The following is a 27213-nucleotide window of genomic DNA, read 5'->3' as shown; positions in this document are numbered from 1 at the left end:
AAGGCTCTGCCTCCTCATAGGGAGTGGGACTGTGGTATTGATCTGATTCCCTACAGTCCTATCCCTAAGGGAGCCATTTTCAATTTGTCAGGCCGTGAGCATAAAGCCCTCAAGTCCTATGTCTCAGAGGCTCTGGCCAAACGACATACCCGGCCGTCCAGGTCCCCTGCCGGGGCAGGTCTCTTCTTTGTAGAGAAGAAGGACGGGACACTAAGGCCTTGTGTGGATTATCGGGCCTTGAATAAAATTACTGTGAAGAACCAGTGCTCCTTGCCCCTAATTCCTGACTTGTTGAATCAGGTGGTAGGGGCCCACTTGTTCTCCAAACTGGACTTGCGGGGGGCTTACAATTTAATTCTCATTAGAGAGGGAGATGAATGGAAGACGGCGTTCAACACCCCGTTAGGACATTTTGAACGTCTGGTCATGCCGTTTGGACTTTGTAATGCCCCCGCTGTGTTTCAGGGTTTTATGAACGCGGTCTTCCACGACTTCCTGGGGGTATTTCTGGTCATTTATCTTGACGACATTCTGGTGTACTCGCCTGACTGGGACTCACATGTGCGGCACCTGAGGTTGGTCCTGACCTGTTTGCGCGAGTATCAACTTTTTGTCAAGTTAGAGAAATGTACATTTGGTTCTAAACAAGTATCCTTCCTTGGTTATCTAATCTCTCCCACAGAGATTCAGATGGAGTCTGATAAAGTAGCAGCAATCTCCCAATGGGTCAGACCAGACAACCTCAAGGCTCTCCAGCGATTCTTAGGTTTTGCAAATTTTTACCGCAAATTCATTAGGAATTACTCAGTTATTGCTCAACCTCTGACCGACCTGACTAAGAAGGGGGCCGACTTGGGTAAGTGGTCGCCTGAAGCCTTTGAGGCCTTTAGCCGTCTAAAAAAGGCATTCACGACTGCCCCGGTGCTAATACAGCCGGACGCACGACTACCCTTTTTTATTGAGGTAGACGCGTCTGAAGTGGGGACATGAGCAGTATTGTCGCAGGAAGTCAGTGGGAGGTCTGGGTATAGCCCATGTGCGTTCTTTTCGCGGAAGTTCAATTCAGCAGAGCGCAACTACGACGTGGGTAACCGTGAATTGTTGGCTATCAAATGGGCTCTGGAAGAGTGGCGACACCATCTTGAGGATGCTAGACACTCAATTACCGTATATACTGATCACAAGAATCTGGTATATCTCGCTAATGCGAAAAGACTCACAGCTCGTCAAGCCAGGTGAGCGTTGTTCTTCGCCAGGTTTAATTTTGTCGTGACATATATCCCAGGAGAGAAGAACGTGAAGGCGGACGCCCTGTCACGGAGTTTCGGGGTACCGGATAGTGAGACCATGACTCCCGAGAATATCTTAGCCCCCGGCGTGGTGGTGGCAGCTGTAAAGTCTAACTTCGTCCCTCAACTACAGGATGCTCAGCAGGATGCTCCTTCGGGGGTGCCGGAGGGCAGATGGTTTGTGCCAGAGACCCTACGCCCTAGAGTCATGTATGAGTCTCACTCGTCGGTTCTCGGCGGGCATCCAGGGTTCCAGGGGACCCTGGAGCTTTGTTCCAGACACTTCTGGTGGCCAGGCATGTCTCAGGAGATCCGCAACTTTGTGAGGGGTTGCTCGGTCTGTGATCGCAATAAGAGTCGGCGGCGTCCTCCGGAGGGTCCTCTGAGACCGCTACCGGTTCCTTTCAGTCCATGGTCGCACTTATCAGTAGATCTCATCACTGACCTACCAGAATCCCAGAAGTGAACCACTATCTTAGTGGTGGTCGACCGATTCTCAAAGATGGCACATTTTGTGGCGTTAAAAAAGCTACCCTCGGCAAAAGAATTCGCCACGATTTTTGTAAAGGAAATAATTCGCCTACATGGGGTTCCCCAAAATATTGTATCTGATCGCGGGGTTCAGTTTGTGTCGCAGTTTTGGTGTGCCTTCTGCAGAAACCTGGGAACGTCGCTTTCCTTCTCTTCAGCGTTCCACCCGCAGACTAATGGTCAGACTGAGCGGAAGAACCAAGATTTAGTGCAATATTTACGGTTGTTTGCTAGCGAAAAGGCTCATCAGTGCGCAGAGTTCCTGCCGTTGGCAGAGTTTGCACTAAACAACAACCTTTGTTCTTCCACTGGGGTGTCTCCATTTTTTTTGTGTATACAGTCAGCATCCTCGATTCCTTACAGCAATCCCTACTCCGTCGGTCTGTCCTGCAGCTGATGTCGCAATAGATACACTTCGGAGAGTATGGAAGGAGGTACAGAGAAACTTGGAGGCAGCGGGGGCCCGTATGCAGTTGCGTAGTGGGAAGAGTCTGTCAGTGTCTGAACCTTACAGGGTGGGACAGAAGATATACCTGTCTTCTAAAAATCTCAAATTGCGGATCCCGTCCTTGAAGCTGGCGCCACGTTACGTGGGGCCGTTTGCCATTACACGTGTGGTGAACCCACTCACCTATGAGCTGGGATTGCCAGCCACATGGAGGGTTCACAGGGTATTCCATAAGTCGCTATTGAAACCTTTTGTCCTTTCGGTGATGCCCACCTCCGGTCCCCCTCCGCCCACCCTGGTCCTGGATGAAGTTGAATACGAGGTCCAGGAGATGCCGGATTCTCGTCGGTGTCGAGGAACCCTACAATATTTGGTGGCCTGGAAGGGGTTTCAACCAGAAGATCATTCTTGGGTGGCCGCACGTGATGTTCATGCTTCCGTGTTGGTACGGCGGTTCCACCGTCGTTTTCCGGATAAGCCTGGTCGAGTTTCCGGGGGCCCGGAGGTCCCCCGTCAGAGGGGGTGTAATGTTACCATGCAGGGCGGTGCTGGGTCCCGCGGCCGGCGCGCGCCGCTCCGATGTTGGCTCCGGCGTCCCGGAGCTCTGCTGTCGGGGCTCTCCCGGCGGTGTGGAGCAGCCAGCGTGCAGTGGCGTGGGCGTGTCCGCCCGTAGGATGCCGCCCGCTCTCCTCCACCTTCCATATGCAACAATGGGAGAGTCGGCTCCTCCCACTCTCCGCCCCTGGGCGGAGGCTGTAAGTCAAAAGGCTGGCAGTGACCTGAGCTCACTGCCAGTTATTGGTTCTGCTAGCCTCTGGTCAGGTCTGTCTCAGTCTGCTCTAGTTGCTCGTCAGTTTTCTTTCAGTTTGCCTGTGAGCTCCATCTCCAGCCTTACTCTGCTTGTAAGTTCTGTTGGTCTGTTCCACCTGCCTCTTCTGTCGGCACTCTATCCCGTTAGTAGTTCCATCCAGGTAGTCGCCAGGTCCCTAGCCAGCGCAGGGACCGCCGCCCAGTTGTCCGCCTGTGGTTAGCCAGGGCCGAGGCAAGTAGGCAGGGACAGTGGGGTGCGGGAAGATCAGGGCACCCCACCTGGCGCTAAGGGGGCAGAGTGCCGTAACACCAAGAGCATATGTGAATTCCTGAAACATTTCTGTACCAAGAGAATAGGCAACCCCCTGATACATTTGTGTACCAAGAGTATAGGGGACCCCCTGAAACATTTGTGTACCAACTTATAGGCAAACCATAGATACATTTGTGTACCAGTAGTATAGCCGAACCCCTGATAGATTTATTAAAACCCTTAAACTTTTTTGGGTACCAAGAGCATATGCAACCCCCTGAAACATTTGTGTACCAAGAGTATAGGGGACCCCCTGAAACATTTGTGTACCAAGAGTATAGGCGAATCCCTGAAACATTTGTGTACCAAGAGTGTACCAAGAGTATAGGCGAACCCCTGAAACATTTGTGTACCAGGAGTATAGATGAAGTCCTCAAAACATTTGTTTATCCAGAGTACAGGTGAAACCCTGAAACATTTGGGTACCAAGAGCATAGGCGACCTTCTGAAGCATTTGTGTAATAGGAGCATATGCGAAACCCTGAAATATTTGTGTAGCAAGAGTATATGCAAACCCCTGAAACATTTGTGTACCAGGAGTATTGTCAAACCCCTGAAACATTTGTGTACCAAGAGTATAGGCTATCCCCCTGAAACATTGCTTTCCTCACTAGGAGGATGACTCTCAGTCTTCTCTTCCCCTTCAGCCCATACACGCTGAACAGATGTGAAGGAAGTAGCATGGGTACCCTCTTTAGTGTGAGCAGCAGTCTCTTCCCCCTCCTCCTCCTCCTCCTCCCTCTCCTCCTCCAATACACACTGAAAAACAGACGTGAGGGTGGTCAGGCTATCTTGCAATGTATTATCATCCCTCATCTCCTGTTCTATCCACAAAGTGTCGTCCTTAATGTTTAGCAGCGATCTTCTCAGCAGGCATAGAAGCAGGATGGTTACGCTGATAATGGCCACATCGCCGCTCATTTTTTGTGTAGACTCCTTTAAAGTTTCCTAAGACATGTCAGACATCCATGTCCACTCTTCTTTGAAGAACTGTGGAGGCTTACTACCACTCCGACGGCCATGTTGCAGCTGGTATTCTACAATGGCTCTACGCTGCTCATAAAGCCCGGCTAACATGTGCAACACAGAATTCCAGCATGTGGGCACATTGCAGAACATTCAGTGCACCTGCAGCTGGAAGCAATGTTGCAGTGTCCTAAGGGTGGCAGCATCTGTGGTGGACTTTCTGAAATGTGTGCACACTCAACGCACCTTGCTTAACAGGTCAGACAAATGGGGAAGTTTTTAAGAAAGCGCTGAACTACTAGATTGAACATGTGGGCCAGGCCACAAGGTTATGCCCATTGTCACACACGACCATGCCTGGTTGTAGGTTCAGCCGCGAAAGCCACAGATCTATCTGCTCTGTCAAACCCTGTAACAGCTCTTGGGCGGTGTGCCTCTTGTCACCAAAGCTCAGGAGTTTCAGCACGGCCTGCTGACGCTTCCCCACAGCAGTGCTAAAGCGCCTCAAGCTACTTACTGCAGGCATCATGTAGGAGGGGGGGTGTTTGGAGGAGATGGCATAATAAGCTGGAGAAACCATCACTGAGGTATGAGCCGCAATCCTCAGTGTGGGTAGTATGTTAGCAGACCCAGAGTCAGACTCGGTCCCAGCCGCCACCAAGTTCACCCATTGTGCCGTCAAGGAGATGTAGTGTCCCTGCCCACCAGCACTTGTCCACGTGTCGGTTCTTAAGTATACCTTCCCAGTAACCACGTTGGTGTGGGCACGGTTAATGTTCCGTGGGACGTGCTGGTGTAGGGCGGGGACGACGCAGCGGGAAAAATAGTGACGGCTGGAGACCGAGTAGCGAGGGGCCCCCGCTGCCATCAGGTTGCGGAAGACCTCCGTTTCTACTAGCCTATATGGCAGCATCTCCAGACTGAGTAGTTTTAAATATGCACATTTAAAGATTGTGCATGCAGGTGGGTGGCCACGTATTTCTGCCTGCCTTCTAATGCTTGGGTTATCGACAGCTGAACGCTGCGCTGGGACAAATTGGTGGAGGACCGTGGAGGTGAGGGTGTGGGTGCAGGCTGGGAGACGCTTGTGCCTGCGTCCTGGGAGGGTAATTGGATCTCAGTGACAGAATGTGACACAGGGGACGAGGCAGTGGTGTGACCTGCAGGTGGTGAATGCCTTCGTTCCACGTCATCGCGTGCTTAGCCATCATATGGCTACACATGCTGGTGGTGGTCAGGCTGGTAGTGGTGTCTTCCCTGCTGATCTTGGTGCGGCACAGGTTGCACACCACTTTTTGTCGGTCGTCCACGCTCTCCTTAATATGCCTCCAGACCTTCAAACACCTAGCCCTGTGCACAGGAGCTTGCCGCGACAAGGACTGTGGGGAAAAGTTGGGGGATAACTTGCTCTGGACCTGCTTCTCTCCCTGGCCACCCCACTGTCTCTTCCAACCTGTCCTGCCGCAGCACTTGCCTCTCCCTCTGAAGCCCTGTCTTCAGTAGGCTTAACAACCCAGGGGTCAGTCACCTCCTCATCCACCAGGTCTTCCTCTGTGTCCTCAGTCTGCTACTCCCTCAAACTTACTGCCCTAACAACTACGTCACTGACAGACAACTGTGTCTCATCATCATCATCCACAAATAGCTCTTGAGACACTTCTAGGAAGTCCCCACCCTCATCACCCTGAGTCTGTGAAAGGTCCAAATTTTGAGCATTGATCACGACAAACTCCTCACGTGGCTGATGAACCATTTTTTCCAGCTCAGGGCAAGGACCCGAGAACAGTTATTGGGAGTATGCCTGTTCAGAAACTCTCCTTTTCCTGGAGTGACCGGTCTGGGAGGAAGAAGGAGCAGCCTGAGGATTCAGAGGTGTAGTCCCTTGGCTGTCGTGAATGGACTGCGTACAAGGCTGGGTGTTTGATAAAGTACTTGAGACGTTATGCGCTATCCATGTCAGTACCTGATCGCACTGTTGTGCTTTTAATAATGGTCTACCACGCAGAACTGCAAAATGTGAGATGAAGCTGGGGAGCGGAAATACGCAGTGCTCTACTAATCCCTCAGCAGCAGTCACTGTTTTACCCCGCCCAGGACCTCAGCCTCTGCCCACACTCTCATTCGGACGCCCACGTCTACATCCTCGACCTCGACCCTTACCCCTAGTCTTCATCATGTTGGAAAAAAAAACTTGGACTAAATGCTAGGCAAAATGCAAGTTATTTTGCATACACTTACAGGCCGAAATAGACACAATAAATAGTGTATACTGTTGTTATATAGCAGAAATTCCCACCACCTAGACATGGGTATATACCTTAGGCTTTCAGCAAGCACAAAAGAATTTTAAGTGTGTATACTGTTAGATAGCGGAGAATCAGGGGGCGGAACCTGACCGCTGAAGGAGATGGAGTCCTAAGCGCTGAGCTCCGTCTCAACGGCACCCGCGGGGACCCGACACATCGGCTATCAGAAGAACTAATGGGGAAGATCGACAGAGAGAAAGGGGGAGAGACAGAGAGCACCCCCAGAACATACAAAGGACAAGCTGACATGCAGCAGTATGCAGGAATGGAGCACCCGCTCTCCTCGTGCTCCCTCCAAGATGGCGCTGGTTGCAGAGTTCACTGCTCTTAACAGTAAGGAGGGGGAGGATGGGGCTTCCACTGATGTTGAGAACGGCGAAAGCGTGTCCAGGAGCTTCATGAGAGAGCTGTTCTCTCAGGCACTGCACCCCCTAAGAACAGATCTGTCTGAGATTAAAGAAGATCTGAGACACCTGGGCCGCAGAGTGGAAGAGCTAGAGACCACCGCGGCCCCCATCACCTCTCACTCTTTATACCTAGAAAAGACCCTTAAAGAACACCACTCTCAGATCAATAAATCCTCGTTAATGCAGGAAAATATTGAAAATAGAAATAGGCGCAACAACGTGCACATCAAAGGGCTACCAGAGTCGTGGGCACCTGACTGCCTATCTAAAGTGGCCAAAGAAATCTTCATTCACCTCCTCAGACAGGGCAGAGCTTCCGCCATTATCATCAAACGTATACAGAGCCCTCAGACCTCTGCCCCCTGCTTCAGAACCTCCGAGAGACATTGTATGCAAATTACTCTAATTTCCTAATGCTTTTGAAATTTTAAAAGCAGCAAGGCTATTTAAAGACATTCGATACGGAGGTGCCTTTCTGCAAATTTTTCAAGATTTGGCCCCGTCTACCCTGGCTAAGCGCCGCTTTCTACGTCCGCTCCTGGATGCCCTGAGAAACAAAGGGATAAAATACGCCTGGCTGTTCACTTTCAGCTTAGGGATAACTCATAAAGGACGCAAACTTAATATCCGGTCACCAGAAGATCTCCAACAATGCTGGCAATTTCTGGTCATTGATCCAATCGAAATCCCAAGCTGGCTACCATTACCGGATCTCCCAAAATTCTCCACTCTGGCGACCCCAGGGAGCTGGCAAGCAGTCGTCAATCATAAGTCTCCCAGGGGCAAGAAAAAGAAAACCAGAGAAGATACTGAAACATTGGATACCTGAGGACTGCTCCTGGGAAAGTTTGTAACTGTCCGTCCCGTTATGGCGTGGTCTTTTCATGCGCCCATGCTCCTCCCCGTGTTTTGCTTTTATGCCACTCTGGGCTAGAGCCTAGTGACATGTGAGCTCCAGGGAAGCGTCCTGGCCCGATACTCTGGTCGCCTCCCCCTTTGCTGGGATGACCGTGGTGTCTGGACCGGACTCGGTGCATTACCTTGTATTGCTGCAAGGAGCAAGACTTAGTTCAAATTACGCTTTAAAGAGAGTAAGACACTATAAAAGGTTTAACAATAAGAATTTATTAAAATAAAATGATAATTGAGCATAGTGGTGAGTAATTGTCCTACGTTTGTAAACTATCGGATCTATACACAAAGGATAATATCTATATACAAGTGATAATAGCTATGTACAAAACATAAAGGTTGCAGATGTTACATAACAAAGTATAAAGATAGCAAGTTACATTATTACCTAAAAGATTACAGATCACATATTACCATCACCAAAGGTTCCCTCACTTCTAGGGGTTCAACAGATGACATTCTCATCTGGTCTTTGAAGTGTCCGGACTACCCAGAGCTTCTCATCCTTCCAGAGATTCCAAGAGCTTCTCCTCCTAGATTCCAAAAGCTACTATTCCTCCATTCCAAAAGCTTCTGCTTCTCAAACCCTCTCCTATCCTTTATACTAGTATAACTTGCTGAGTCATAGGCCATATTCTCCAAGCTTTGCAAACCAAGATGTTATCAATCTGAGACCCCCCACCATCTGAAGGAGCCAGTTTCATTGATCAAAGGTTCAGAATCAACAACTCAATTCCCTAGACAATGATGATGGTATCACAGGATTAACAAGACTCAACAGATTCCTGGCCATACAATGTATATGGACAGAGCTCAAACAAACCTATACAAATGGAATTGTAGTAAAAGCAGGTAGCATTGTTCTGTATAAGTAAGACCAATATACATATGTTAGACCTCTATCTTATACAAAGAACTAACAAGTCACATACACATTTCACAGTTACATCAAAGCTTCCTACACCAAACAGGTTTGAAGTCCACATGAATGTTCATAGCTATTCGTATGTAAGATACAAAATGGGGAATGAAAGACAAAATGGAGGATGAAGGACAAAATGGAGGGCTACAAATAGCCAATTATATTTGCACCACAATCCACCCTTTGGCTATTTGTAGCCATCATACAACTATTTCACCAAGATACATAAAATTAGCATACAGTTTAGGGTTGGAATATGTACTTTGCCATATAATGGTCTGATCTTCAAGTTCTATTAATCAACTTCTGAAATATATTACATAAACAACCAAATATCTGTTCCCTATATATATCCATTTGCTATCAACATAAAACCAATCTTGTCAAATCTGGGCTCGAGAAAATAACGAAAACAAAAAATTCAAGAACCGTTAGATGTTGAATACAAATGTCTCTTCCTGTAAAATAGTTTATTCTTCTCGATCTTCTTTAGATCCTAAACCTATAGGATCTCCGATGCAGGGATGCAGGGGGATTATTGTGCCCTCACTGCTTTCCCTGGTTAGCCAAAGAACAGACCCTAAGTAGCAATCTGTCCCCACCCATTACATTGGTATCAAACAATCTTCTCCATATCCAGAAGTATCCACAGCTGACTATAGAGCCCCTTTATTCCAATGTAGCAGCTGCCTCTGTACAGCATTTTGTTGCCCAAGGTCTTCAGGGAGGAGCTGTGAGGCTTAGCCCTCCTTTGACGTCATCTGCTGGCGGTTATTATGCAGAGTATGAGGATCACCCCAGTGGCAATTTAGCAGCAGTCGGGCACACTTGTCAGTTCTTCAGGCTCAGTTGGATAGTCTCAGCGTATGGACAGATGCAGCAGGTACTTGGAGAAGATGAAATTTCAAATCACAATTAGAAAGTCCCAATGTCCTGGTGGAAATAACTCAGTTCATAAATTTTCTCAGTCCCAAATAAACTTGATCCAAAATAATTCAGTCCATGGCAAATCAAACAAAACAAAAACAAAATCACAATCTGGGGTCTTGTGTGCTTTTCTTCACCCCTTCATAAAAATAGATGAAACAAAAATCTGTAATTCAAATTTATCCATCCAACAATCTCTGCCCAGAGAGACTTGATAAGTTTTCTGCTGTAGCAAATGAATATTTTTAATATTCCTAATCTTTCTACATTTCAGCACAAATACCTTCTACATAGAGTAGACATAAAACTCAAGAATTATTAGACATTTAAACAAATAACATAATATCAAATATTGCAAGTCAAATCAATCAAGTAACAATACAATAATCTTAGATTTATCAGCAGCAGCAACACAGTTATAAGTTTATCATATATGTTATTAAATACTGCAAACCAAATTAATCACATTTTATAACACAATATTCCTAGATTTTTCATGATCCTCTTCATTGGTAGTAGTTACATATTTACCCCATCCCATTCCTAGATTTGTCACAACACACTTTTTCACAAGTACATTATTATGCAATATATTCACATAATTTTAATAGTTTCCCACAAAACAAAACCCAAATAGATATTATATTAGTCCAACTCATCTAAATGAATTTGTACATTGTAATATCCCAGCACACAGTCATCAATTATGAGTATCTCACACTCACACTATCCCTGCCTTCAATCCATCCATTCAATATGCAGAGAAGTCTCCTACCTAAATACAAAGAACCATACATTTGCATACCTTTGTATTACACTCTGCATTTTCTCAGAAACCTGTTACCAGGATCCACAAACGTTTAACATATACAAACAATTAACATGTAGACAGACCACAGACAAACATTAGACATTGAACAAGGGTTTTCCTGCAGCTAATGTGCAGAATAAAAACATTGTCCGTTTTTTCAATACACATGAGTTCTTCTGAACTCCATATGCAGTGGAGCTCCCAAAAATAAACAAAAAAAACCTTCTTTGAATTTAGGCCTTTTTTTGTTTGTTTGTTTTTTACAAAAGCAAAAACTAGCACTATCTATTGTAAGGCGATATCAGATGCCAATGAATGACCAAGGTTATCCCTAGAAACAAACAAATGGGTTGTTAGCATCCCATCCCTCAAACAAACAGTCTTGAAGTCAACCCTGTAAAACAAAACATATTAGAAAAAGGAAAAACATTTATTTTTCAAAGCCAAAGATCTCAGCCAGTACATCCTTGCCGAAATATCTCTCATCACCTGTTATCTTGAAGAAAAGGAAAAATAAAAGTACAGTGAGACAAAAAGCACATTAAACAAAAGATTATAATCATTATAATTCCACATTGGAGCATTTGGGGTTCTATCAGGTATGTTTTTCCCCAATTCTCCCCCGGGGTCATATAATCCCCTTTTCTTATACAGTTTCCACATCTCATCTGTATGGATCCCATCTATTTTCTCCCATGGGACCCCAGCTTTCAATAAAGCTATGAACATATCTCTCCTGTTTACTCCACTTTGATTCACCTTAGTTCTTCTAGTACAATTTGGATTTTGATCTTGCTGTGATCCGTCCTCATTAAGGAACGGACCCAAGTTTCCCAAATCTCCCAACTGCCTTACTGCTTCCAGAACCTCAGCCACTGGATGACCAGTCTGATTTATCAGTACAGGCATGATTACTTCTTTATATGCAGGGGGAGCGGTTTTGATCATCTTATTCCTAACACATGTAGTCAACACTCTTCTCATCAGATCATTTTGCTCATTCATCACAATTGCATGTTTCATCATTTCCTCCTTAATCCTCTGCATACAATCAGACAAAGAATACCAGGGCTTCTCTGTATGCGGACAATCAGAATCAGTAGGATATTTATATCTTATAGCCGTCGCCACCACATCTAGTAGAGTGGATCGGCCCCGCTGGACTTGTAAAGTCCTGAATGCTTCAGCTACCACTGGGTCAGTTGACAAATTAACAAATTTGGGTGCATCTTTACCATCTACACTTACACCATCTGCTCCGCCATCAAACAATCTCACTATCCAGGTTATTAATGGTTCATCTGGTTTCTGTGCAAATCTTTCATGAATGTCACTTAATTTCTGCTGTGAAAACTCCTCCACTACATCTCTCTTCACTGGTCCTTTTGGAGTACTCACTGTTCTGCACTTCATGATGGGATTTGCTTTTACAGGAGCAGGAGGTGGATCAATTTTTCTACACTCATTAAAATGTCCAACTTCCTCAGCAGAATCTGAGAAATGCTCAGATTCATCTGAGGAAGAGTCCCAGATGTCTCCATCCCACTTATTAGGGTCCCAATCAACTCCCTCCTTGGCCACTACAGTATGAACCTTTTTCTTATTTACTCTCCCTCTGCGTTTGCGGTATTTGTATTGTGCGACCCTGACAACTGCCTTTTCTGCTACTGTATTGTACTGATCTGCTTTATCCATAAGCAAGCTGTTCTGACATTGGGCCATCACCAGAGAACTACGCACATCACACATCTCCTTTTCCAGTTGCTGCACTTCCTGCAACGCACTATGATATTTATTGTGCATCTTCCGATATGCACTCAGCAATATCCATCCTCTCCGACACACAGAAGCAAATTCTTTGCCTTTTTCTACTTTTACTTTCTGCAAACATCTCACAACATCCACGGGCTCTCCACCCTCCAACACATCATCCCACGGCTCACATAATCCACCACACTGCGACCACTCAGCGGCCAATACATTATAGGGGGCTTTATTCCACCCTGGGATAACTGACAATTCATCAGACACTTCTTTGTTCTTAGCTACTGACATTTTCGTACTATTGCGGATTTTCTTAAACAGCGACATTTTCACACTATGCCAGATTATCACAAGAAATTCTTCAACTATCAGTTTATCAAAATTTTCCTTTAAAACAAGCTAATATATTACTCTCTGCGTAATCCTGTTCACAGCGCCATTTATGTATTGCTGCAAGGAGCAAGACTTAGTTCAAATTACGCTTTAAAGAGAGTAAGACACTATAAAAGGTTTAACAATAAGAATTTATTAAAATAAAATGATAATTGAGCATAGTGGTGAGTAATTGTCCTACGTTTGTAAACTATCGGATCTATACACAAAGGATAATATCTATATACAAGTGATAATAGCTATGTACAAAACATAAAGGTTGCAGATGTTACATAACAAAGTATAAAGATAGCAAGTTACATTATTACCTAAAAGATTACAGATCACATATTACCATCACCAAAGGTTCCCTCACTTCTAGGGGTTCAACAGATGACATTCTCATCTGGTCTTTGAAGTGTCCGGACTACCCAGAGCTTCTCATCCTTCCAGAGATTCCAAGAGCTTCTCCTCCTAGATTCCAAAAGCTACTATTCCTCCATTCCAAAAGCTTCTGCTTCTCAAACCCTCTCCTATCCTTTATACTAGTATAACTTGCTGAGTCATAGGCCATATTCTCCAAGCTTTGCAAACCAAGATGTTATCAATCTGAGACCCCCCACCATCTGAAGGAGCCAGTTTCATTGATCAAAGGTTCAGAATCAACAACTCAATTCCCTAGACAATGATGATGGTATCACAGGATTAACAAGACTCAACAGATTCCTGGCCATACAATGTATATGGACAGAGCTCAAACAAACCTATACAAATGGAATTGTAGTAAAAGCAGGTAGCATTGTTCTGTATAAGTAAGACCAATATACATATGTTAGACCTCTATCTTATACAAAGAACTAACAAGTCACATACACATTTCACAGTTACATCAAAGCTTCCTACACCAAACAGGTTTGAAGTCCACATGAATGTTCATAGCTATTCGTATGTAAGATACAAAATGGGGAATGAAAGACAAAATGGAGGATGAAGGACAAAATGGAGGGCTACAAATAGCCAATTATATTTGCACCACATACCTGGAAGGGGAGATGCGTTTCTTCCTTCTAAGGAGACTAGACAAATTCATCCCAGTGCTGATCAACCGGGAGCAGGCGGGATTTGTGGGGGGGAGAGGGCAAAGATAACTGCCGTAGACTTCTCCATGCATCGCGCTATGCCCAACTCCACTATATACCACTAGCTTTTATAGGAACTGACGCCGAAAAAGCGTTTGATAGAGTTGACTGGTGTTATATGAAAAATTCTCTGTTACACTATAACCTCCCAATGGAGTTTGTCTCCGCCATATTCTCTTTTATGCCTGTCCCTATGCAAGACTTAAGGCTAATGATATTTTATCCCTGCCTTTCGACATTAGGGACGATACTCCCCAGGGATGCCCTCTCTCTCCCTCCCTATTTATCTTGGCTCTGGAGCCCCTCTTATTGCAGGTCAGGCAAGATCCTGACATAGTGGGCCTAGCTATAGGGGCAATCTTCTGTCCACTACGGCCTTCGCGGATGACATCGTCTTCCTAGTTACCAACCCTGAGGGCGAGCACCCACTGGCGTTTTTTTACCTGCGTTTTGCGTTTTGCGTTTTTCCTGCACAGGCATAGAGATAACATGTGTTCCTGTCCACTGGCTTTTTTTTGCGTTGCGTTTGCGTTTTTAACATAGGAACTGTCAGTTGCACATGTGTCCTTATTTTTCTCCTAATGCACCCATGAAAGTCAATGGAAATTAATGGAAAAGCCGCAAAAACGCAGCGAAAACGCAGCGAAAAACGCGCGGAAAAATCGCGGGAAACGCGGCGAAAACGCAGCGTTTTTTTCCCGCGGAAAACGCAAACGCCAGTGGGTGCTCGCCCTGAAATGGGTCTCTGTAGATTGGTAGAACTCCTAAATGCATTTGGAAAAATATCAAATTTCAAAATCAACTTCGACAAATCCACAGTACTCAACATCTCTACACCCCACATTTGCAATAAGGAACTTAGCAACATCTCCCCTTTAGCGTGGTCGGAGACATCTCTGGATTACTTGGGCATTAAAATCCCCAAAAAGCTAGAAGATAACTATTCCGTCAACTTTGTTCCGATGCTAGACCAGGTAAAGAAGCTTTTAAAAGATTACGATATACCATTTATTTCCTGGTTTGGCAGAAGGAACATTTTGAAATCATATATCTTACCGATCATTATTTATAGGATTAGGATGCTCCCTATTTATTTACCCGCAAGCTTCTTTAAATCCCTACGTTCGGTCTTTGTGGGATATGTATGGAGACAGAGAAGACCAAGACTGGCATATAGCCTAATGATTAAAAGGAGCTCCGAAGGGGGCATTGATCTCCCTAACATATTTGATTATTATTGTGCCTCACAAATGAGCTACTGGATGGACCTAGTACATTCGATTAAAGATGGCCTGCTTCCCAAACTGGCTATGGGCCACAGTACCAGCAGGTTTGTGGAAGACTTGTGGTTCTCCGTCAGGAGCAGATACAGGTCAAAAGACTTCTGCCCTCTGCTAAGAGGCCCCTGCGAGGTTTGGGACAGCGTAAGGGGCAGTCTGGCCCCGAAGCCCTCTCCGTTTTTTCCACTAAGCACTTTATACAGATTTCTGGACCATTCGTTGGACCCGGGTACGGCCTCCGTTTTTTAGGAAGTTTAAAGCTTTCACAGTGGGTGACCTACAGGTTCTAGCTCATTTACCTATGCCTGACATCATTCAATCTCTACTGCCATCTTAGTCCCCCTCCTTCCTGCACCGTGCCTCAGTAGTAAGGGTTATGGGAGACTTCCTTAAGACTTTTAGATCAACTAGACCCCTGACACCCTTCAAACGATCATTAAGAGACTTTAACCCTAGGGCAAGAAAAATGTCATACCTTCGCCAACAATTTATCATCCCCCAGACTACAACCAAACCCTCCTTCATTATCTCCTGGGAAAAAGAATTGGGCATCTCTCTGTCACAGAGCGATACCAAAGCAATCCTAGCCACCTCCTTCAGCCTTTCTCCATGCATTCTAGCCAAAGAATCTCATTATAAACTTTTGGTCAGGTGGTACAAGACACCACAGTGGCTTTTTGCATACAAATTGGCTCCACATAACAGATGCTGGAGATGTAACGGAGAAGAAGGCTCCTATCTGCATATCTGGTGGAGCTGCGTAAAGCTGGTTCCCTTCTAGAGGGGGATAGGGGAGGTGCTGGGTAGGATTAAACAAAACTTTACACTCACGCCCGAGATGGTGTTCCTTTGGAGAAAATTTGGACGCTAATTATTTTGCGCTTTGAATTGAATAATCGAGTTGGGACCCATTAACTTTTCATATTTATCACATAATCAATGCTCGTGCCAAATTTCAAGTTTCTCTAAGTGAGAGAATTAGATTCCGTACATAAAATTTTGCCGCTAATTCTTTTGCGCTTAGAATTGAATAATTGAGTTGGGACCCATTAACTTTTCCTATTTATCACATAATCAATGCCCGTGCCAAATTACTATGACATCGGGAAGTGAGAGAATTAGATTCCGTACGTAAAATTTGGACGCTAATTCTTTCGTGCTAGAATTGAATAATCGAGTTGGGATCCATTAACTTTTCCTATTTATGACATAATTAATGCTCATGCCAAATTTCAAGTTTTTATGACATCGGGAAGTGAGAGAATTAGATTACATACATAAAATTTGGACGCTAATGGTGTTCCATTAGAGACCGTCCCCAGCGTTTCGCCCTCTCAGAGATAGGTTGATAGCTTTTCTTATTGACACTGCTAAGGCACTGATTCCCCTGCACTGGCAATGCGAGGCACCCCTCTCTCTGTCTCAATGGAAAGAGAGGGTTGACATGATCTATAATCTGGAGGAACTGTCAAGTTGGCACAGAAACTCCCACGATAAGTTCCTAAAGATCTGGTCCCCCTGGTTTAACTTGAGACTCTTGGACGTACTGTCTCAGTGAATCGAGCTCGCCCACCACCCCATCCCTTCCCATCCCTTCCTCCTGCTCCTCCCTCTCCTTTTACCTTCTCCCCCACTTTCTATTCTTTTTCTTTTTACCCATCTTCCTTTGAGTTTCTTTTTTTTTCTTTCTTATGCTGAGAATATCATATCATGTATTATTTAATTTTATATTCTCTTCTTTCCTGTCCCCCCTTGGCCTGTCAGGACGATTGTTTCCCTAAGGTTCACTTACTTGATTTGACTTTATGCACTACGATTCCATTTTATGTATAATTTGTAATGATGTCAGGTCTCCTAGGTTTCCTATCGCTCTGACAGATGTTGACTTTACCCTGTATTATTGAAAAACGTGAATAAAAAATTTGATTTAAAAAAAAAAAATAGCGGAGAATCACAGCCCCCAGAGACTGGTATATAGTATACGCTCTCAGCAGGGCCAGAAAATTTTTTCTAGTGTGTATACTGTTGTTAGATAGCGTAGATTCACAGCACCAACACACGGGTATATAGCGTATGCATTGAGCCCCCCAAAAACTTTAAAAAATGAGAAATGATAGGATTTTGGTTACTTCCTATGTACTCTGCCAGTACACTGCATAAAACTGGTAATAATGGGCAGAATACAGCTGGGATGCTTGAAAAAAAATTTGTGCGCACTACTGGTCCCAGACAGTCAAAATGCTGCTGCACACAATGAGAGGAGTAGTAGTCCTAAAAAGGACTGCTGGGTTCTTGTAGTAAGGATTCCTGCCTAACCGCAACCTAATCCTTACACTAACGCTTTCCCTATTGCAGCAGCTCTATCCCTAAGCTCATTCAGCATGAGTCTGAGGCGAGCCGCTGGTGACCAGAGTTTTAATACTCGTAGGTCACCTGATCAGCCCAGCCAGTCACTGCTAAGGATGTGCACAGGGTTGACACGTCACAGCAGGAAGTGGTAAAGCCTTCCCTGCATGTTTAGTGGCTAAATGGCGCTAAACATGCAGGGAGGGGGGCACAAAATTTTCTCGAGCACCGCGTGGTGCTCGCTCGAGTAACGAGCACCATCGAGTATGCTACTACTGGAACGAGCAGGAAGCTCCGATGAGTATGCTTGGTCATCTCTATTCTTTACTATTACCAGTAATTCGCAATAAAGGTAAAATGGGAAAAGATTTAGGCCATACCAGCAAAGAAAAAAGACCTGCTGTATTCCAAATGATTCCAATGATATCTCCATCTGATATTAATTGTGCTTAGCTCATAGAGTATTCAGTTCATAGAGTTTATTTCACTTCATTAAAGTAGTTTAACAAGAGCATTATATTAAACATCGACTGTCTGAAATATTATATGGATGGTGCAGATGTAATGCATGTCGTCTGGGATTGTGTAGGATTGCATGAATTTTGGAATGGGGTACTATTAGCATTATTGACTATACATTTTTGTCATAGTTCCTGATATATTTTCCCTTATAGATCAGCTATGGAGCGATGGATTCCATCTTCAGTAATAAGCTCCAGTTCCCTTCTTTCTACCGCACAGTCCCTGATGGGAAGGCTCAGTATGAGGCCATTGTTCTCCTTCTGAAGCATTTTGGTTGGAGCTGGGTGGGGATTGTTAGAGCAGATGATAAGTCTAGTGAATGGGCCGGCATGGAGCTCTACAGCCACATGGTACGGAATGGAATATGTGTCGCTTTTCAGGATGTTGTTAATGATGTTACATATTACAATAACTTCAAAAGAAATTCATACAAGATGCATAAGATCAGCTGTGATGTTATCATAATTCTTGGAAACTCAGTTGGTGTACGGAGGATCCAGCATATGCTTATTTATGACTACAAGAGTAGGAAAGTATTTATCATTCCCTCATTATTCATTACCTGGAAAAATACACAAAATGATCTCTTGAGCCGCTCACTCCAGATTACTCAACATAGAAGGAACATTCCAGGACTGAAGGATTATCTCCTGGCTGTGGGTCCTTACAAATACCCAGGAATACTCACACATAATGTTTGGTTGATATACTTTGATTGCTGTATTATCCGTTTTCTGCATGCTTTTTGCAGACCATGTAATGAGTCAGAGAGCCTCAATAATGTGGACCCCTCCATGTACGATGTGAATAATTTCCGCTATACCTTTAGTGTCTACTCTGCGGTTTATGCTGTGGCTTCTGCATTACAAGATTTATTTCTAAGTAAATGTCAGGGTCACTTTAAGTCTTGTGTCTCCAACCAGCTCTTCCACTTGGGTGAGGTAGGTTCTTAGTCTGACCAATGTTGTGACTGCAGTGATGTAATAAGAAACATCGATACTAGAATTATGTATTAGTGGAATAGAAAATCCCATCAACCTTCATCTTCATCATTATAATCCCCACCAATCATTCAGCATCATCGGCCACCACTGATCTTGTTCTGTTCCACATTTTCTGCAGGTCAACCGATACCTGAAGAACATTAATTTCACCACTCCTGGTGGAGAGTCAGTTTACTTTGATCATGAAGGAAATTCTCCTGCAAGTTTTGATCTCTTAAACATGTTTGTTTCGAACAAAACCGACAAGATAAAACAAGTTGGATATTATCAAGATAAGGATGGACAATTTCATATAAATGACAGCGAGATTCACTGGGATCCAGGATTCAGCCAGGTAGTGCCATGAATTTGCCTCACCACTTTACACCGTAGCAGCCATTCTGGCCAATGCATTTGATAGTCATTTGATCATGTAGCCATCAGATCCTGTTGACCAATTTGGCCCTGCTGCTCTTTCTGCAATCCTGCTTCTGCTATGTGACAGCATCTAGCAGTAGTTTAGTAGTAGTTAGCTCTTCTCTCTGGCTCTGCAGCAATTGCTCATTAAAGGGGTAGTCCTGTCGTAAACTATTAATGGCCTATTGCAGGATAGGCAATCAGTAACAGATTAGCAGAGGTCTGTCTCCACAGATCCCTGGCGATCAGTTGTTTGCTATGCAAAGTTAGAACAGGTACAGAGGATCAGTCTCGGAGGGTCCCAGATGGAGGTCCTCTTGAGCTAGATTGGACATCATTATAACCAAGGGCAGTTCACTGCAAGGTTAACAAAAAAGTGCTCTAGACTGGAATCCAGCTGCATGTGGTAGACCTGTAAAGCATTCTACCTGGTACACAGATGAGTCGCAGCATATTTGCTGTATAACTCGCTTTATTGCACCCATTCGTGGAGGGTATCAGGCATTCAGTACCAAAGTCTAGTATTCATGGACTGATCACTAGCATGAGAGGACTGGGGTTGTCTACTTTCTGGAAATCATAGTCTGTTGAGAGCCTCCCTCCTGGGAGCAGGTTTACCAACCACTGCCTGCTTAGGCCTCTCATTCTGTTGTGTTATGTCATCTCAGCCAAATATCCACCTATGACTAAAGGAGCACAGCAGGGGTCAGTACTGCCAGAAGCAGAGTCGGTACTGCTTCTGCCTCTGCCTCTGCTGTTTCAGTAACAGGATTGTCCCTAGTTTCTTCCAGGGGACTGATGTGGTTGATGACACCACATGCAAAGTTCAGAACAGGTACGGAGGATTGATCTTCAGAGGCTTTCAGACAGAGGGCCTCCTCAGCTAGATTGGACATCACTACACCCAAGGTCGATTCACAGGGAGGGTTAAGAAAGAAGCGCACTACACTGGAATCCAGCAGGAAGGATGTGGTAGACCTGTAGAACATCCCATCTGGTACTCAGCAGAGTTGTAACACCTGTGATTCCAAGGTCAAATCATTCATGGACCACAAGTGTGCTGTATAACTTATTGTTTACTCTTTAGGGCCAACGGATAACAGAGGATATATAGCAACACAGTCTATTTTATGAGAAGAGGTCTCAGCTTGTGATGCGCTTGCTGAATGTAATATCAGTACTGATTGTTTGCAGACTCAAATTGCTTCCTGGGCTAATAAAAGTGTCGACACTTACTACTTTCTTAACCTAGCACTATATATATATATATGTATATATATATATATATATATATATATATATATATATACTAGCTGATATACCTGGCTTCGCCCGAGTTAATTTGGTACTGCTGTCTATCTGGTGTTCACACGGAAAATCTTCTGAAGTCGGGGTTACTTTAGAGATACCGGAAAAACATATGTTCACCATTTTGCATAGTTCTCTGCGTTACCCAGAAAACACCACGGGGAGGTAACCATGCGACGTTTCCTTTATATAAAATGACCTCAGGAAGTGAGAGAATTAGATTCCATACATAAAATTTGGACGCTAATTCTTTTGCACTTAGAATTGAATAATCGAGTTGGGACCCATTAACTTTTCCTATTTATGACATAATCAATGCTCGTGCCAAATTTCAAGTTTCTATGACACCAAGAAGTGAGAGAATTAGATTCCGTACGTAAAATTTGGACGCTAGTTCTTTTGCGCTAGAATTGAATAATCGAGTTGGGACCCATTAGCTTTTCCTATTTATGACATATTCAATGCTTATGGCAAATTTCATGTTTCTATGACATTGGGAAGTGAGAGATTTAGATTATGTTCGTAAAATTTTGACGCTAATTCTTGCGCTAGAACTAAATAATCGAGTTGGGACATATTAGCTTTTCCTATTTATGACATAATCAATGCTCGTGCCAAATTTCACGTTTCTATGACACCGGAAAGTGAGAAAATTAGATTCCGTACGTAAAATTTGGACGCTAATTCTTTTGGGCATAGAATTGAATAATCGAGTTGGGACCCATTAGCTTTTCCTAATTACGACATAATCAATGCCAGTGCCAAATTTTAAGTTTCTATGTGAGAAAATTACATTCAGTACAAAAAATTTGGACGCTAATTCTTTTGTGCATAGAATTGAATAATCAAGTTGGGACCCATTAGCTTTTCCTATTTATGACCTAATCAATGCTCGCTCCAAATTTCACGTTACTATGACACTGCAAAGTGAGAAAAATACATTCCGTACGAAAAAATTTGGACGCTAATTCTTTTGGGCATAGAATTGAATAATCGAGTTGGGACCCATTAGCTTTTCCTATTTATGACATAATCAATGCCCGTGCCAAATTTTATGTTTCTATGACATCGGAAAGTGAAAAAATTACATTCCATACGTAAAATTTCGACGCCAATTCTTTTGCGCATAGAATTGAATAATCTAGTTGGGACCCATTAGCTTGTCCTATTTATGACATATTCAATGCTCGTGCCAAATTTCACGTTTCTATGATGCTGGAGAGTGAGAAAAATACATTCCGTACGAAAAAATTTGGACGCTAATTCTTTTGGGCATAGAATTGAATAATCGAGTTGGGACCCATTAACTTTTCCTATTTATGACATATTCAATGCTCGTGCCAAATTTCACGTTTCTATGATGCTGGAGAGTGAGAAAAATACATTCCGTACGAAAAAATTTGGACGCTAATTCTTTTGCGCATAGAATTGAATAATCAAGTTTGGACCCATTAGCTTTTCCTATTTATGACATAATCAATGCTCGTGCCAAATTTCACGTTTCTATGACACTGGAAAGTGAGAAAAATACATTCCGTACGAAAAAATTTGGATGCTAATTCTTTTGCGCATAGAATTGAATAATCAAGTTGGAACCCATTAGCTTTTCCTATTTATGACATAATCAATGCTCGTGCCAAATTTCACGTTTCTATGACACCGGAAAGTGAGAAAATTAGATTCCGTACGTAAAATTTGGACGCTAATTCTTTTGCGCATAGAATTGAATAATCGAGTTGGGACCCATTAGCTTGTCCTATTAAAGACATAATCAATGCTCGTGCCAAATTTCACGTTTCTATGATGCTGGAGAGTGAGAAAAATACATTCCGTAAATAAAATTTGGACGCTAATTCTTTTGCGCATAGAATTGAATAATCGAATTGGAACCCATTAACTTTTCCTATTTATGACATATTCAATGCCCGTGCCAAATTTTAAGTTTCTATGTGAGAAAATTACATTCCGTATGTAAAATGTAGATGCTAATTCTTTTGCGCATAGAATTGAATAATCAAGTTGGGACCCATTAGCTTTTCCTATTTATGACACAATCAATGCTCGTGCCAAATTTCACGTTTCTATGACACCGGGAAGTGAGAGAATTAGATTCCGTACGTAAAATTTGGACGCTAATTCTTTTGCGCATTAAATTGAATATTCGAGTTGGGACCCAATTACTTTTCCTATTTTGGAGATAATCTATGCTTGTGCCAAAATTCATGTTTCTACGACATCGGGAAGCTGGAGAACTTTTGCGAGTCAGTCAGTGAGTCAGTGAGTGAAGGGGTCAATGAGTCAGTGAGGGCTTTCGTCTTTATATATGTAGACTAGCTGATATACCCGGCTTCGCCCGAGTTAATTTTGTACTGTTGTTTATCTGATGTTCACATGGAAAATCTTATGAAGTCGTGGTTAGTTTAGAGATACCGGAAAAACATATGTTCACCATTTTGCATAGTTCTCTGCGTTACCCAGGAAACACCACGGGGAGGTAACCATGCGACGTTTCCTTTATATAAAATGACATCAGGAAGTGAGAGAATTCGATTTCATACGTAAAATTTAGACGCTAATTCTTTTGCACTTAGAATTGAATAATCGAGTTGGGTCCCATTACCTTTTCCTATTTATGACATAATCAATGCCCGTGCCAAATTTCGAGTTTCTATGACATCGGGAAGTGAGAGATTTAGATTATGTACGTAAAATTTGGACACTAATTCTTTTGCGCATAGAATTGAATGATCAAATTGGGACCCACTAGCTTTTCCTATTTATGACATAATCAATGCTCGTGCCAAATTTCACGTTTCTATGACACCGGAAAGTGAGAAAAATGCATGCCGTATGTAAAATTTGGACGCTAATTCTTTTGCACATAGAATTGAATAATCGAGTTGAGACCCATTAGCTTTTCCTATTTATCTCATAATCAATGCTCCTGCCAAATTTCGAGTTTCTATGACACCGGGAAGTGAGAGAATTAGATTCTGTACATAAAATTTGGACGCTAATTCTTTTGTGCATAGAATTGAATAATCGAGTTGGGACCCATTAGCTTTTCCTATTCATAACATAATCAATGCCCGTGCCAAATTTTAAGTTTTTATGTGAGAAAATTACATTCTGTACATAATATTTGGACGCTAATTCTTTTGCGCATAGAATGGAATAATCGAGTTGGTACCCATTAGCTTTTCCTATTTATGACATAATCAATGCTTGTGCCAAATTTCACGTTTCTATGACACCGGGAAGTGAGAAAAATACATTTGGTACGTAAAATTTGGAGGCTATTTCTGTTGTGCATAGAATTGAATAATCGAGTTGGGACCCATTAGTTTTTCCTATTTATGACATAATCAATGCTCTTGGCAAATTTCGAGTTTCTATGACACCGGGAAGTGAGAGAATTAGATTTCATACTTTAAATTTTGACGCTAATTCTTTCGCGCTAGAATTGAATAATCGAGTTGGGACCCAATTACTTTTCCTATTTTGGAGATAATCAATGCTTGTGCCAAAATTCATGTTTCTACGACATCGGGAAGTTGGAGAACTTTTGCGAATCAGTGAGTGAGTCAGTCAGTGAGGGCTTTCGTCTTTATATATGTAGACTAGCTGATATACCCGGCTTCGCCCGAGTTAATTTGGTACTGGTGTTTATCTGGTGTTCACACGAAAAATCTTCTGAAGTCGCGGTAACTTTAGAGATACCGGAAAAACATATGTTCACCATTTTGCATAGTTCTCTGCGTTACCCAGGAAACACCACAGGGAGGTAACCATGCAACGTTTCCTTTATATAAAATGACATCAGGAAGTGAGAGAATTAGATTCCATACATCAATATTAAAGGAAAAAAGGCTGCTTTTGCGCTCGTCGGGATAAAAGATAAAAATAATGTAAATATATTAATTTTATTTACATAAACACGAGCAACGCGTTTCGACGAATATAATCGTCTTTTTCAAGCTCAGAAAAAATTTTACATACAAATATTACACAGCACGCTTATATATAGTACTACTTACACGCTCCATATGCTTTCAGACTGGCAATCAAGGTTGTTCCCTAGGGAAAGGAAGGAGGTGTCGGAAACACCCCTCCACTCCCACAATTACGTCACTGATAGTTTAATGCAAACTAACATCACATGGAACGCTATGAGCGTTCCATGTATTCACTAATAAAACTTTATTTAAAGCCGACCGGGAACACGATTTATTATTTAAAGTTTTATTAGTGAATACATGGAACGCTCATAGCGTTCCATGTGATGTTAGTTTGCATTAAACTATCAGTGACGTAATTGTGGGAGTGGAGGGGTGTTTCCGACACCTCCTTCCTTTCCCTAGGGAACAACCTTGATTGCCAGTCTGAAAGCATATGGAGCGTGTAAGTAGTACTATATATAAGCGTGCTGTGTAATATTTGTATGTAAAATTTTTTCTGAGCTTGAAAAAGACGATTATATTCGTCGAAACGCGTTGCTCGTGTTTATGTAAATAAAATTAATATATTTACATTATTTTTATCTTTTATCCCGACGAGCGCAAAAGCAGCCTTTTTTCCTTTAATATTGCCGTCTATCAAGCGCCGGACAGGTGCTTGTATGCTGTATATACTTTTGCTGCTCTCCGTTGTGCTGCGGATGTGGGAGAAAAAGAACCTGTACAAGGCTATTCTGGACATCGGTGCCGACGGGGTTTATCAGGCTGATTTCCCCGTCAGGCACCAGGTGAGTTAATATTGGCTCATTAATATTTTATTGCTTTTTTTCACCTGGCGCGTCTCTGATTTATTCTTAGATTCCATACATAAAATTTGGGCACTAATTCTTTTGCACTTAGAATTAAATAATCGAGTTGGGACCCATTAACTTTTCCTATTTATGACATAATCAATGCCTGTGCCAAATTTCAAGTTTCTATGACATCGGGAAGTGAATTAGATTTCGTATGTAAAATGTGGACGCAAATTCTTTTGCGCTAGAATTGAATAATCTAGTTGGGACCCATTAACTTTTCCTATTTATGACATATTCAATGTTTATGGGAAATTTCATGTTTCTATGACTTTGGGAAGTGAGAGATTTAGATTATCTACGTAAAATTTGGACGCTAATTCTTTTGCGCATAGAATTGAATGATCGAATTGGGACCCATTAGCTTTTCCTATTTATGACATAATCTATGCTCGTGCCAAATTTCAAGTTTCTATGACATCAGGAAAGTGAGAGAATTAGATAACGTACGTTAAATTTGGATGCTAATTCTTTTGTGCATAGAATTGAATAATCGAGTTGGGACCCATTAACTTTTCCTATTTATGACATAATCAATGCTGCTGCCAAATTTCGAGTTCCTATGACACCGGGAAGTGAGAGAATTAGATTCCGTACGTAAAATTTGGACGCTAATTCTTTTGCGCATAGAATTGAATAATCGAGTTGGGACCCATTAACTTTTCCTATTCATGACATAATCAATGCCCGTACCAAATTTTAAGTTTCTATGTGAGAAAATTACATTCTGTAAATAATATTTGGACGCTAATTCTTTTGCGCATAGAATTGAATAATCAAGTTGGGACCCATTAGCTTGTCCTATTTATGACATAATCAATGCCCGTGCCAAATTTCACGTTTCTATGACCCTGTAAAGGGAGAAAAATACATTCTGTACGTAAAATTTGGACGCTAATTCTGTTGTGCATAGAATTGAATAATCGAGTTGGGACCCATTAGTTTTTCCTAATTATGACATAATCAATGCCTGTGCCAAATTTCAAGTTTCTATGACATCGGGAAGTGAGAGAATTAGATTTTGTATGTAAAATGTGGACTCAAATTCTTTTGCGCTAGAATTGAATAATCTAGTTGGGACCCATTAACTTTTCCTATTTATGACATATTCAATGTTTATGGGAAATTTCATGTTTCTATGACTTTGGGAAGTGAGAGATTTAGATTATGTACGTAAAATTTGGATGCTAATTCTTTTGCGCATAGAATTGAATGATCGAATTGGGACCCATTAGCTTTTCCTATTTATGACCTAATCTATGCTCGTGCCAAATTTCAAGTTTCTATGACATCAGGAAAGTGAGAGAATTAGATAACGTACTTTAAATTTGGATGCTAATTCTTTTGCGCATAGAATTGAATAATCGAGTTGGGACCCATTAACTTTTCCTATTTATGACATAATCAATGCTGCTGCCAAATTTCGAGTTCCTATGACACCGGGAAGTGAGAGAATTAGATTCCGTACGTAAAATTTGGACGCTAATTCTTTTGCGCATTGAATTGAATAATCAAGTTGGGACCCATTAGCTTGTCCTATTTATGACATAATCAATGCCCGTGCCAAATTTCACGTTTCTATGACCCTGGAAAGGGAGAAAAATACATTCTGTACGTAAAATTTGGACGC

The sequence above is a fragment of the Eleutherodactylus coqui genome, chromosome 1 (assembly GCF_035609145.1).
Source record: "Eleutherodactylus coqui strain aEleCoq1 chromosome 1, aEleCoq1.hap1, whole genome shotgun sequence".
In the NCBI taxonomy this organism is placed as follows: Eukaryota; Metazoa; Chordata; class Amphibia; order Anura; family Eleutherodactylidae; genus Eleutherodactylus; species Eleutherodactylus coqui.
Note: the sequence above shows the minus strand (reverse complement) of the source record.